Source organism: Scyliorhinus torazame, chromosome 28 (assembly GCF_047496885.1).
Source record: "Scyliorhinus torazame isolate Kashiwa2021f chromosome 28, sScyTor2.1, whole genome shotgun sequence".
NCBI classification, from domain to species: Eukaryota; Metazoa; Chordata; class Chondrichthyes; order Carcharhiniformes; family Scyliorhinidae; genus Scyliorhinus; species Scyliorhinus torazame.
In genome coordinates this window covers 24,229,369-24,240,194 of record NC_092734.1, presented here as the reverse complement: position 1 = coordinate 24,240,194, position 10,826 = coordinate 24,229,369, and positions in this window count along the sequence as shown.

Genomic DNA, 10,826 nt, shown 5'->3' with positions numbered 1-10,826 from the left:
TGAATAAAACTACAAAAAGATTTGTTACCACATAAGATCAGAAAGATAAAACTATTTATATTATATTTCAGGTTTAATATGAGGTACATGTGAATGAACAGGCAAACTGTGGTCAAACACACTACACTGCAGAATTAATGCCGAATGCAACCAAAACCGAGTCCATGGATTTCGCAATAACCCTCAGACATCAGTAACATTGTGTGTAAACCAATAACACTCTCTCTTTCACGAGGGATTCCAGCCTTTTAATTTTTATGTGGCCAATTGTTTATTTTTTTCAATTAAGGAGCAATTTAGCGTGGCCAATCCACCTAGCCTGCACATCGTTGCATTGTGGGGGTGAAACCCACGCCGACACAGGGAGAATGTGCAAACTCCACACGGCCAGTGGCCCAGGGCCAGGATTCAACCCGGGTCCTCAGCGCCATAGTCCCAGTGCTAACCACTGCACCACGTACCGCCCAAAAGAGCACCCTACTAAAGCCCCCACCTCCACCCTATCCCAGTCACCCCACCTAACATTTTTGTACACTAAGGGCAATTTATCTTGGCCAATCTACCTAACATGTACATCTTTGGACTGTGGGAGGAAACCGGAGCACCCGGAGGAACCCCACGCAGACACGGGGAGAAAGTGCAGACTCCACACAGACAGTGACCCAAGCCGGGAATTGAACCTGGGACCCTGGAGCTTTTGAGCAACAGTGCTAACCACTCTGTTACCCAACTAGTCATGCCTCAGGATCTTGATCCATTTCGTAACATAGAAATGTTTGTGGACGTGAAAGAGACTCCAGGATGGTATGTTGCCTCCCTGGTGCCAGGGTCCAGGATGTCTCCGAACGGGTAGAGGGAATCCTGAAGGGGGAGGGCAAACAGGCAGAGGTCGTTGTACATATTGGTACTAACGACATAGGCAGGAAGGGGCATGAGGTCCTGCAGCAGGAGTTCAGGGAGCTAGGCAGAAAGTTAAAAGACAGGACCTCGAGGGTTGTAATCTCGGGATTACTCCCTGTGCCACGTGCCAGTGAGGCTAGAAATAGGAAGATAGAGCAGACAAACACGTGGCTAAACAGCTGGTGTAGGAGGGAGGGTTTCCGTTTTCTGGACCACTGGGAGCTCTTCCGGGGCAGGTGTGACCTGTATAAGATGGACGGGTTGCATCTAAACCGGAGAGGCATAAATATCCTGGCCGCGAGGTTTGCTAGTGTCACACGGGAGGGTTTAAACTAGTATGGCAGGGGGGTGGGTACGGGAGCAATAGGTCAGAAGGTGAGAGCATTGAGGGAGAACTAGGGAATAGGGACAGTGTGGCTCTGAGGCAGAGCAGATGGGGAAAAGTTGCTGAACACAGAGGGTCTGGTGGCCTGAAGTGCATATGTTTTAATGCAAGGAGCATTACGGGTAAGGCAGATGAACTTAGAGCTTGGATTACTACTTGGAACTATGATGTTATTGCCATTACAGAGACCTGGTTGAGGGAAGGGCAGGATTGGCAGCTAAACGTTCCAGGATTTAGATGTTTCAGGCGGGATAGAGGGGGATGTAAAAGGGGAGGCGGAGTTGCGCTACTTGTTCGGGAGAATATCACAGCTATACTGCGAGAGGACACCTCAGAGGGCAGTGAGGCTATATGGGTAGAGATCAGGAATAAGAAGGGTGCAGTCACAATGTTGGGGGTATACTACAGGCCTCCCAACAGCCAGCGGGAGATAGAGGAGCAGATAGGTAGACAGATTTTGGAAAAGAGTAAAAACAACAGGGTTGCTGTGATGGGAGACTTCAACTTCCCCAATATTGACTGGGACTCACTTAGTGCCAGGGGCTTAGACGGGGCGGAGTTTGTAAGGAGCATCCAGGAGGGCTTCTTAAAACAATATGTAAACAGTCCAACTAGGGAAGGGGCAGTACTGGACCTGGTATTGGGGAATGAGCCCGGCCAGGTGGTAGATGTTTCAGTAGGGGAGCATTTCGGTAACAGTGACCACAATTCAGTAAGTTTTAAAGTACTGGTGGACAAGGATAAGAGTGGTCCGAGGATGAATGTGCTAAATTGGGGGAAGGCTAATTATGACAATATTAGGCGGGAACTGAAGAACATAGATTGGGGGTGGATGTTTGAGGGCAAATCAACATCTGACATGTGGGAGGCTTTCAAGTGTCAGTTGAAAGGAATACAGGACAGGCATGTTCCTGTGAGGAAGAAAGATAAATACGGCAATTTTCGGGAACCTTGGATGACGAGTGATATTGTAGGCCTCGTCAAAAAGAAAAAGGAGGCATTTGTCAGGGCTAAAAGGCTGGGAACAGACGAAGCCTGTGTGGCATATAAGGAAAGTAGGAAGGAACTTAAGCAAGGAGTCAGGAGGGCTAGAAGGGGTCATGAAAAGTCATTGGCAAATAGGGTTAAGGAAAATCCCAAGGCTTTTTACACGTACATAAAAAGCAAGAGGGTAGCCAGGGAAAGGGTTGGCCCACTGAAGGATAGGCAAGGGAATCTATGTGTGGAGCCAGAGGAAATGAAGAGGTACTAAATGAATACTTTGCATCAGTATTCACCAAAGAGAAGGAATTGGTAGATGTTGAGTCTGGAGAAGGGGGTGTAGATAGCCTGGGTCACATTGTCATCCAAAAAGACGAGGTGTTGGGTGTCTTAAAAAATATTAAGGTAGATAAGTCCCCAGGGCCTGATGGGATCTACCCCAGAATACTGAAGGAGGCTGGAGAGGAAATTGCTGAGGCCTTGACAGAAATCTTTGGATCCTCGCTGTCTTCAGGGGATGTCCCGGAGGACTGGAGAATAGCCAATGTTGTTCCTCTGTTTAAGAAGGGTAGCAAGGATAATCCCGGGAACTACAGGCCGGTGAGCCTTACTTCAGTGGTAGGGAAATTACTGGAGAGAATTCTTCGAGACAGGATCTACTCCCATTTGGAAGCAAATGGACGTATTAGTGAGAGGCAGCACGGTTTTGTGAAGGGGAGGTCGTGTCTCACTAACTTGATAGAGTTTTTCGAGGAGGTCACTAAGATGATTGATGCAGGTAGGGCAGTAGATGTTGTCTATATGGACTTCAGTAAGGCCTTTGACAAGGTCCCTCATGGTAGACTAGTACAAAAGGTGAAGTCACACGGGATCAGGGGTGAACTGGCAAGGTGGATACAGAACTGGCTAGGCCATAGAAGGCAGAGGGTAGCAATGGAGGGATGCTTTTCTAATTGGAGGGCTGTGACCAGTGGTGTTCCACAGGGATCAGTGCTGGGACCTTTGCTCTTTGTAGTATATATAAATGATTTGGAGGAAAATGTAACTGGTCTGATTAGTAAGTTTGCAGACGACACAAAGGTTGGTGGAATTGCGGATAGCGATGAGGACTGTCTGAGGATACAGCAGGATTTAGATTGTCTGGAGACTTGGGCGGAGAGATGGCAGATGGAGTTTAATCCGGACAAATGTGAGGTAATGCATTTTGGAAGGCCTAATGCAGGTAGGGAATATACAGTGAATGGTAGAACCCTCAAGAGTATTGAAAGTCAAAGAGATCTAGGAGTACAGGTCCACAGGTCATTGAAAGGGGCAACACAGGTGGAGAAGGTAGTCAAGAAGGCATACGGCATGCTTGCCTTCATTGGCCGGGGCATTGAGTATAAGAATTGGCAAGTCATGTTGCAGCTGTATAGAACCTTAGTTAGGCCACACTTGGAGTATAGTGTTCAATTTTGGTCGCCACACTACCAGAAGGATGTGGAGGCTTTAGAGAGGGTGCAGAAGAGATTTACCAGAATGTTGCCTGGTATGGAGGGCATAAGCTGTGAGGAGCGATTGAATAAACTCTGTTTGTTCTCACTGGAACGAAGGAGGTTGAGGGGAGACCTGATAGAGGTATACAAAATTATGTGGGGCATAGACAGAGTGGATAGTGAGAGGCTTTTCCCCAGGGTAGAGGGGTCAATTACTAGGGGGCATAGGTTTAAGGTGAGAGGGGCAAGGTTTAGAGTAGATGTACGAGGCAAGTGTTTTACGCAGAGGGTAGTGGGTGCCTGGAACTCACTACCGGAGGAGGTAGTGGAAGCAGGGACGATAGGGACATTTAAGGGGCATCTTGACAAATATATGAATAGGATGGGAATAGAAGGATACGGACCCAGGAAGTGTAGAGGATTGTAGTTTGGTCGGGCAGTATGGTCGGCACGGGCTTGGAGGGCCGAAGGGCCTGTTCCTGTGCTGTACATTTCTTTGTTCTTTGTTCTTTGTAATCTGCTCATTCTCCGTGCCGCTCAATCCTCTCCCCTTCAGTGACTGGTAGGACCTTCCTATTTTTAAGTTCAAGTTGCCTTCTCCAATAATCCTGTCCATTTATTGTTTCCCAGTCCTCCAATTCAAAGTGTTGTCTTTAAAAAAATAAAAAAATCTATTTATTCCCCTCCCATAGATACATAGAAGATAGGAGCAGGAGGCCTTTTGGCCCTTCGAGCCTGCTTCGCCATTCATCACGATCATGGCTGATCATCCAACTCAATAGCCTAATCCTGCTTCCTCCCCATAGCCTTTGACCCATTCTCCCCAAGTGCTATATCCAGCCGCCTCTTGAACGTATTCAAAGTTTTAGCATCAACTATTTTCTGTGGTAATGAATTCTACAGGCTCAACACTCTGTGTGAAGAAATGTCTCCTTATCTCTGATCGAAATGGTTTACCCTGAATCCTCAGGCTGTGACCCCTGGTTCTGGACACACCCATCATTGGTAACATCTTCCCTGCATCTACCCTGTCTGGTCCTGTTAGAATTTTATAAGACTATGAGATTCCCTCTTCATTCTTCAGAACTCCAGCGAGAACAATCCCAACCTTGTCAATCTCTCCTCACATGACAATCCCGCCATCCCTGGAATCAGTTTGGTAAACCTTCGCTGCACTCCCTCGAGAGCAAGAACATCCTTCCTCAGAGAAGGAGACCAAAACTGCACACAATACTCCAGGTGTGGCCTCACCAAGGCCCTGTACAATTGCAACAACACATCCCTGCTTCTATACTCTAAACCTCTTGCAAAGAAGGCCAACATACCATTAGCCTTCTTTACCGCTTGCTGCACCTGCATGCTTACCTTCAGCGAATGGTGCACAAGGACACCCAGGTCCCGCTGCACACTCCCCTCTCCCAATTTACAACCATTCAGATAGTAATCTGCCTTCCTGTTTTTGCTCCCAAAATGAATAACCTCACACTTATCCAAATTATACTGCATCTGCCATTGGTTTGCCCACTCACCCAACCTGTCCAGATCTTGCTGTAGGATCCCTGCATCCTCGTTACATTTTGTTCCCTCATCCAAATCATTAATATATATTGTGAATAGCTGGGGTCCTAGCACCGATCCCTGTGGTACCCCACTGGTTGCTGCCTGCCAATTTGAAAAGGACCCATTAATCCCTACTCTTTGTTTCCTATCTGCCAACCAGTTTTCTAACCACCTCAATACATTTCCCCCAATCCCATGTGCTTTAATTTTGCACAATAATCTCTTATGCGGGACTTTGTCAAATGCCTTCAGAAAGTCCAAATATACCACATCGACTGGCTCCCCCTTGTCGACTGTACTGGTTACCTCTTCAACAAATTCCAACAGATTTGTCAAGCATGATTTTCCATTCATAAATCCATGCTGACTCTGACTGATCCTGCCACTGCTTTCTAAATGTTCAGCTATAAGGTCCTTGATAATGGATTCAAGCTTCCGGGTGCGGCTATGCAGAGCTAGATCGCATATTCGGCTGCTCCCGCTTGGAACGGACTTTTGGGCTCTTTTACGGGGCCCCCACGGCATTTGTTTGACATTTCCCGGTGTGGGAAGAAGACTGCAGCATTCCCCTGACAGTGTCCCCCAGGAATGTTATGTCTTTTGGCTGCCAGACCCGGCAGAAACAGTAAAAGATTTGGCTTTGGCTGCAGGTTTAGACAAAAGCCACTTCCAGCATGCAGGCGGGGGAAGGGCAAGCTTAAAGCTGCAATCTGACTTGACTCTATCAAAGGTGAATTCTATCAGAGGGAACAACTGTGAAAAGATCTACCAAGGCCATTGAAGAAGCAGGGACGAGGCATCCGGTGGCGGCCATGGAGGAGTAGGTCGCGCATTTGGCAGCTCCCGTCTGGAACCGACTCTCAGACCTTTTTCAGGAGTTTCCATAGACCTTTTGGGGCAGACTGGTGAAGCAAACACTGCCAACTTCTATGAAACGGACCAGAAGTGTAACGGCCAAAGGAGCGGCACTGGAGCAACGGGAGAAGCGAGGGAAAGAAAACAAAATGGCGGCGGCCAGGGACAAAGGGGAGCTGCAGGGGCTCATCAAGCGCTGCTTCGAGGAGCAGCGCGAGGAGATGCACAAGGAGATGTTGGCGCCTATACTTTCGGCAATTGAAGGACTCGGGATCACGCAGAAGGCCCACGAAGCTAAGATCCAGGAGGTACCGAAAAGAGTCAGTCAGAACGAGGATGAGCTCGTGGGCCTGGCAGTGAGAGTGGAGCAGAACGAGGCGCTACACAAGAGGTGGGCGGGAAGACTCGAAGACCTGGAGAACAGGTCGAGGAGAAAGAATCTGCGAATCCTGGGTCTCCATGGGGGAGTGGAGGGGGCTGATGCCGGGGCATACGCGAGCACGATGCTCGAGGCGATGATGGGCACGAAGGCCCCTTCGAGGCCGCTGGAGTTGGACGGGGCACATCGGGTGCTGGCGAAGCAGCCCCAGGCAAATGAGCCGCCAAGAGCGATGGTGGTGAGGTTCTACCGGTTCACGGACAGAGAGTGGGTCCTGAGATGGGCCAAGAAGGAGCGGAGCAGTAAGTGGGACAATGCAGAGATCCGAATATACCCGGACTGGAGCACGGAGGTTGCAAAACGGAGAGCGGGTTTCAACCGGGCCAAAGCGGCGTTGTACCGGAAAGAAGTGAAATTCGGAATGCTGCAGCCAGCGCGACTGTGGGGCACATACAAGGGCCAACACTATTACTTCGAAACGCCTGAAGAGGCGTGGACCTTTGTACAAGCCGAAAAGCTGGACTCTAACTGAGGGTTTGTGAGGGTGGGGGGGATGTTTTGGGGTTTGATGTGTGATGGTTGTTGTATATAGGGGGTTAATCACGCGCAGGAAATGTTACATGGGCTGGGGGAGAGAGACAAGGCCGCGACAGGAGCTGTGCCAGAGGGGGCGGAGCGGGCTTTGGAAAACGCGGGGTGTCTTCCCGCGCGCGGGAAGAAAGGTGGGAAGGGGAACGAAGGAATGCATATGGATTGGGAGACTCCCACGCGGGGAGGTCAATGGGACGGCGGGGGAAGCCGGGGTCAGCAGGCGTCAGCTGACTTACGGGAGTGACATGGGGGGAGCAAAAAAGCTAGACAGGGGTCTAGCGGGGGGAGGGGAGGGGGGGGGAAGGGGGAGGGAAAGGGTTGCTGCTACACTGGCCGAAAGGGAATGGGACACAGAAGAGGTGGTCGGGACGGGGGTCCCCCCTCAGGGGGACTGGAGGGTGAGGGGGGCGTGGACACGGGACTGGCCCAGAAAAGGAGATGGCTAGTCGGCGGGGCGTGGGAGCCCCTCCAATCCGGCGAATAACGTGGAATGTGAGGGGCCTGAATGGGCCGGTGAAGAGGGCTCGAGTGTTCGCGCACTTAAAGGGACTGAAGGCAGACGTGGCCATGCTCCAAGAGACACATCTGAAGGTGGCGGACCAGGTCAGGTTAAGAAAGGGATGGGTAGGACAGGTATTCCACTCGGGACTGGACGTGAAAAAGAAAAAAAAGAAGAAAAAAAAAGATAATGGATTCAAGCATTTTCCCCACTACTGATGTTAGGCTAACTGATCTATAATTCCTTGCTTTCTCTCTACCTCCCTTTTTGAATATCGGAGTGACGTGAGCTACCCTCCAATCTGCAGGGACAGTCCCAGAGCCTATAGAATCCCGGAAGATGACCACCAACGCATCCACTATTTCCAGAGCCACCTCCTTTAGCACTCTGGGATGCAGATTCTCAGGCCCTGGGCATTTATGCTCCTTCAATCCCATCAGTTTTCCCAGCACCATTTCTCTACTAATGTTGATCTCCCTCAGTTCTTCCCTCTCACTAAACCTTTCATTCTCCAACATTTCTGGGACTTGATATTTGTCCTTATTTGTGAAGACAGAACCAAAGTATGTATTCAATTTCTCAGCCATTTCTTTGTCCCTTATTGTGCATTCCCCCTGTTTCTGTCTGTAGTGGGCCTACATTTTTCCTTACCAATCTCTCTTCACATATCTGTAGAAACTCTTAGTGTCAGTTTTTATGTTCCCTGCAAGCTTCCTTTCGTACTGTACTTGCCCCTTCTTAATCAATCCCTTTGCCCTTCTTTGCTGAATTCTAAACTGCTCCCAATCTCCAGACCTATTATTTTTCTTGGCCAATCTGTATGCTTCCTCCTTGTATCGGATACTTTTTCTAATTTCGTTTGCAAGCCATGGATTGGCCCTCTTACCCCATTTGCTTTTGTGCCAGACAGGAATGAACAGTTGCTGTAGTTCCTCCATGCGTTCCTTGAATGTTTGCCATTGTCTATCCACTGTCATCCCTTTAAGTAACTCTCCCCAATCTATCAAGGCCAACTCACGCCTCGTATCCTCATAGTTCCCTTTATTAAGATTCAGCACCCTAGTCTCCGAATCAACTACTTCACTCTCCCAACTTGATAAAAAATTCAATCATGTTATGGTCGCTCATCCCCAAGGGGTCTTGTATAGCCAGATTGGCTATATTCTCATTACACAGTACCTAGTCTAAGATGGCCTGCTCTCTAGTTGGTTGCTCCACATATTGGTCAAGAAAACCATCCCGTATACACTCCAGGAATTCCTCCTCTACGGCATTGTGGCTAATTTGATTTGCCCAATCAGTGTGAAGATTAAAATCACCCATGATCACCGATATTCCCTTATTACATGCATCTCTAATTTCTTGTTTAATGCCCCTCTGCAGCAGAACCAACCGTGGTGTCACGAGTTTGGCAGTTGCTGTTTCCCCATGAGAGGCCATTCCCCTCAACAGTATCCAAAATGGTATATCTGTTCTGCAGGGGAATGGCCACAAGAGATTCCTGCACTACCTGCCTCGCTCTCTTGCTCTGTCTGGTGGTCACCCATTCCCTTCCTGCCTGTGGAGCCTGAGCCTGCGGTGTGACCACCACTCTATACATGCTATCCACAATACTCTCCGACTCACGGATGCTCCACAGTGCCTCCAGCCGCCGCTGCAGCTCTTAAACTTGAGCTTCCAGGAGCTGTAACTGGAGACACTTCCTGCACACATGCTGACCCTGGGGACTGGAACTGTCCCCAGCCTGCCACATGAAGCAAGAGGAGCAGACCACGCCTTGGAGCTGTCCTGCCATGATTTATTCCTTTAAATCAAACCTTTGAAATTAAACTTTAGAAAGATGTTTTTGTGTCAGATTAAATCCAATCCCCGTATACTATTTAATTCGTTTTTTTTATACTGAGTATTTATCCCTCTTGATCTGACAACAAATTTAAAATAGTTATTTAATTGAAATTATTTAAATCACTGCGTGTCCTTGATAAGTATGTACCTGTCTGCCAGGGAGGAAGTGGTCGAGCAAGGTAAACGTGGTTTACTAAAGCAGTCGAAACACTTGTCAACAGGAAGAAGGAGGAAGAAGGAGACTTATGTAAAGATGAGACATGAAGGTTCAGTTAGGGCGCTCGAGAGTTTCAAGTTAGCTAGGAAGGACCTAAAGAGAGAGCTAAGAAGAGCCAGGAGGGGACACGAGAAGTCTTTGGCAGGTAGGATCAAGGAAAACCCTAAAGCTTTCTATAAATATGTCAGGAATAAACGAATGACTAGGGTAAGAGTAGGGCCAGTCAAGGACAGTAGCAGGAAGTTGTGCTTGGAGTCTGAGGAGATAGGAGAGGTGCTAAATGAATATTTTTCATCAGTATTCACACAGGAAAAAGACAATGTTGTTGAGGAGAATACCAAGATTCAGGCTACTAGACTAGAAGGGCTTGAGGTTCATAAGGAGGAGGTGTTAGCAATTCTGGAAAGTGTGAAAATAGATAAGTCCCCTGGGCCGGATGGGATTATTCCTAGGATTCTCTGGGAAACAAGGGAGGAAATTGCTGAGCCTTTGGCTTTGATCTTTAAGTCATCTTTGTCTACAGGAATAGTGCCAGAAGACTGGAGGATAGCAAATGTTGTCCCCTTGTTCAAGAAGGGGAGTAGAGACAACCCCAGTAACTATAGACCAGTGAGCCTTACTTCTGTTGTGGGCAAAATCTTGGAAAGGTTTAGAAGAGATAGGATGTATAATCATCTGGAAAGGAATAATTTGATTAGAGATAGTCAACACAGTTTTATGAAGGGTAGGTCGTGCCTCACAAACCTTATTGAGTTCTTTGAGAAGGTGACCAAACAGGTGGATGAGGGTAAAGCAGTTGATGTGGTCTATATGGATTTCAGTAAAGCATTTGATAAGGTTCCCCACGGTAGGCTACTGCAGAAAATACGGAGGCATGGGATTCAGGGTGATTTAGCAGTTTGGATCAGAAATTGGCTAGCTGGAAGAAGACAAAGGGTGGTGGTTGATGGCAAATGTTCAGACTGGAGTCCAGTTACTCCTGGTGTACCACAAGGATCTGTTTTGGGGCCACTGCTGTTTGTCACTTTTATAAATGACCTGGAGGAGAGCGTAGAAGGATGGGTGAGTAAATTTGCAGATGACACTAAAGTCGGTGGAGTTGTGGACAGTGCGGAAGGATGTTACAAGTTACAGAGGGA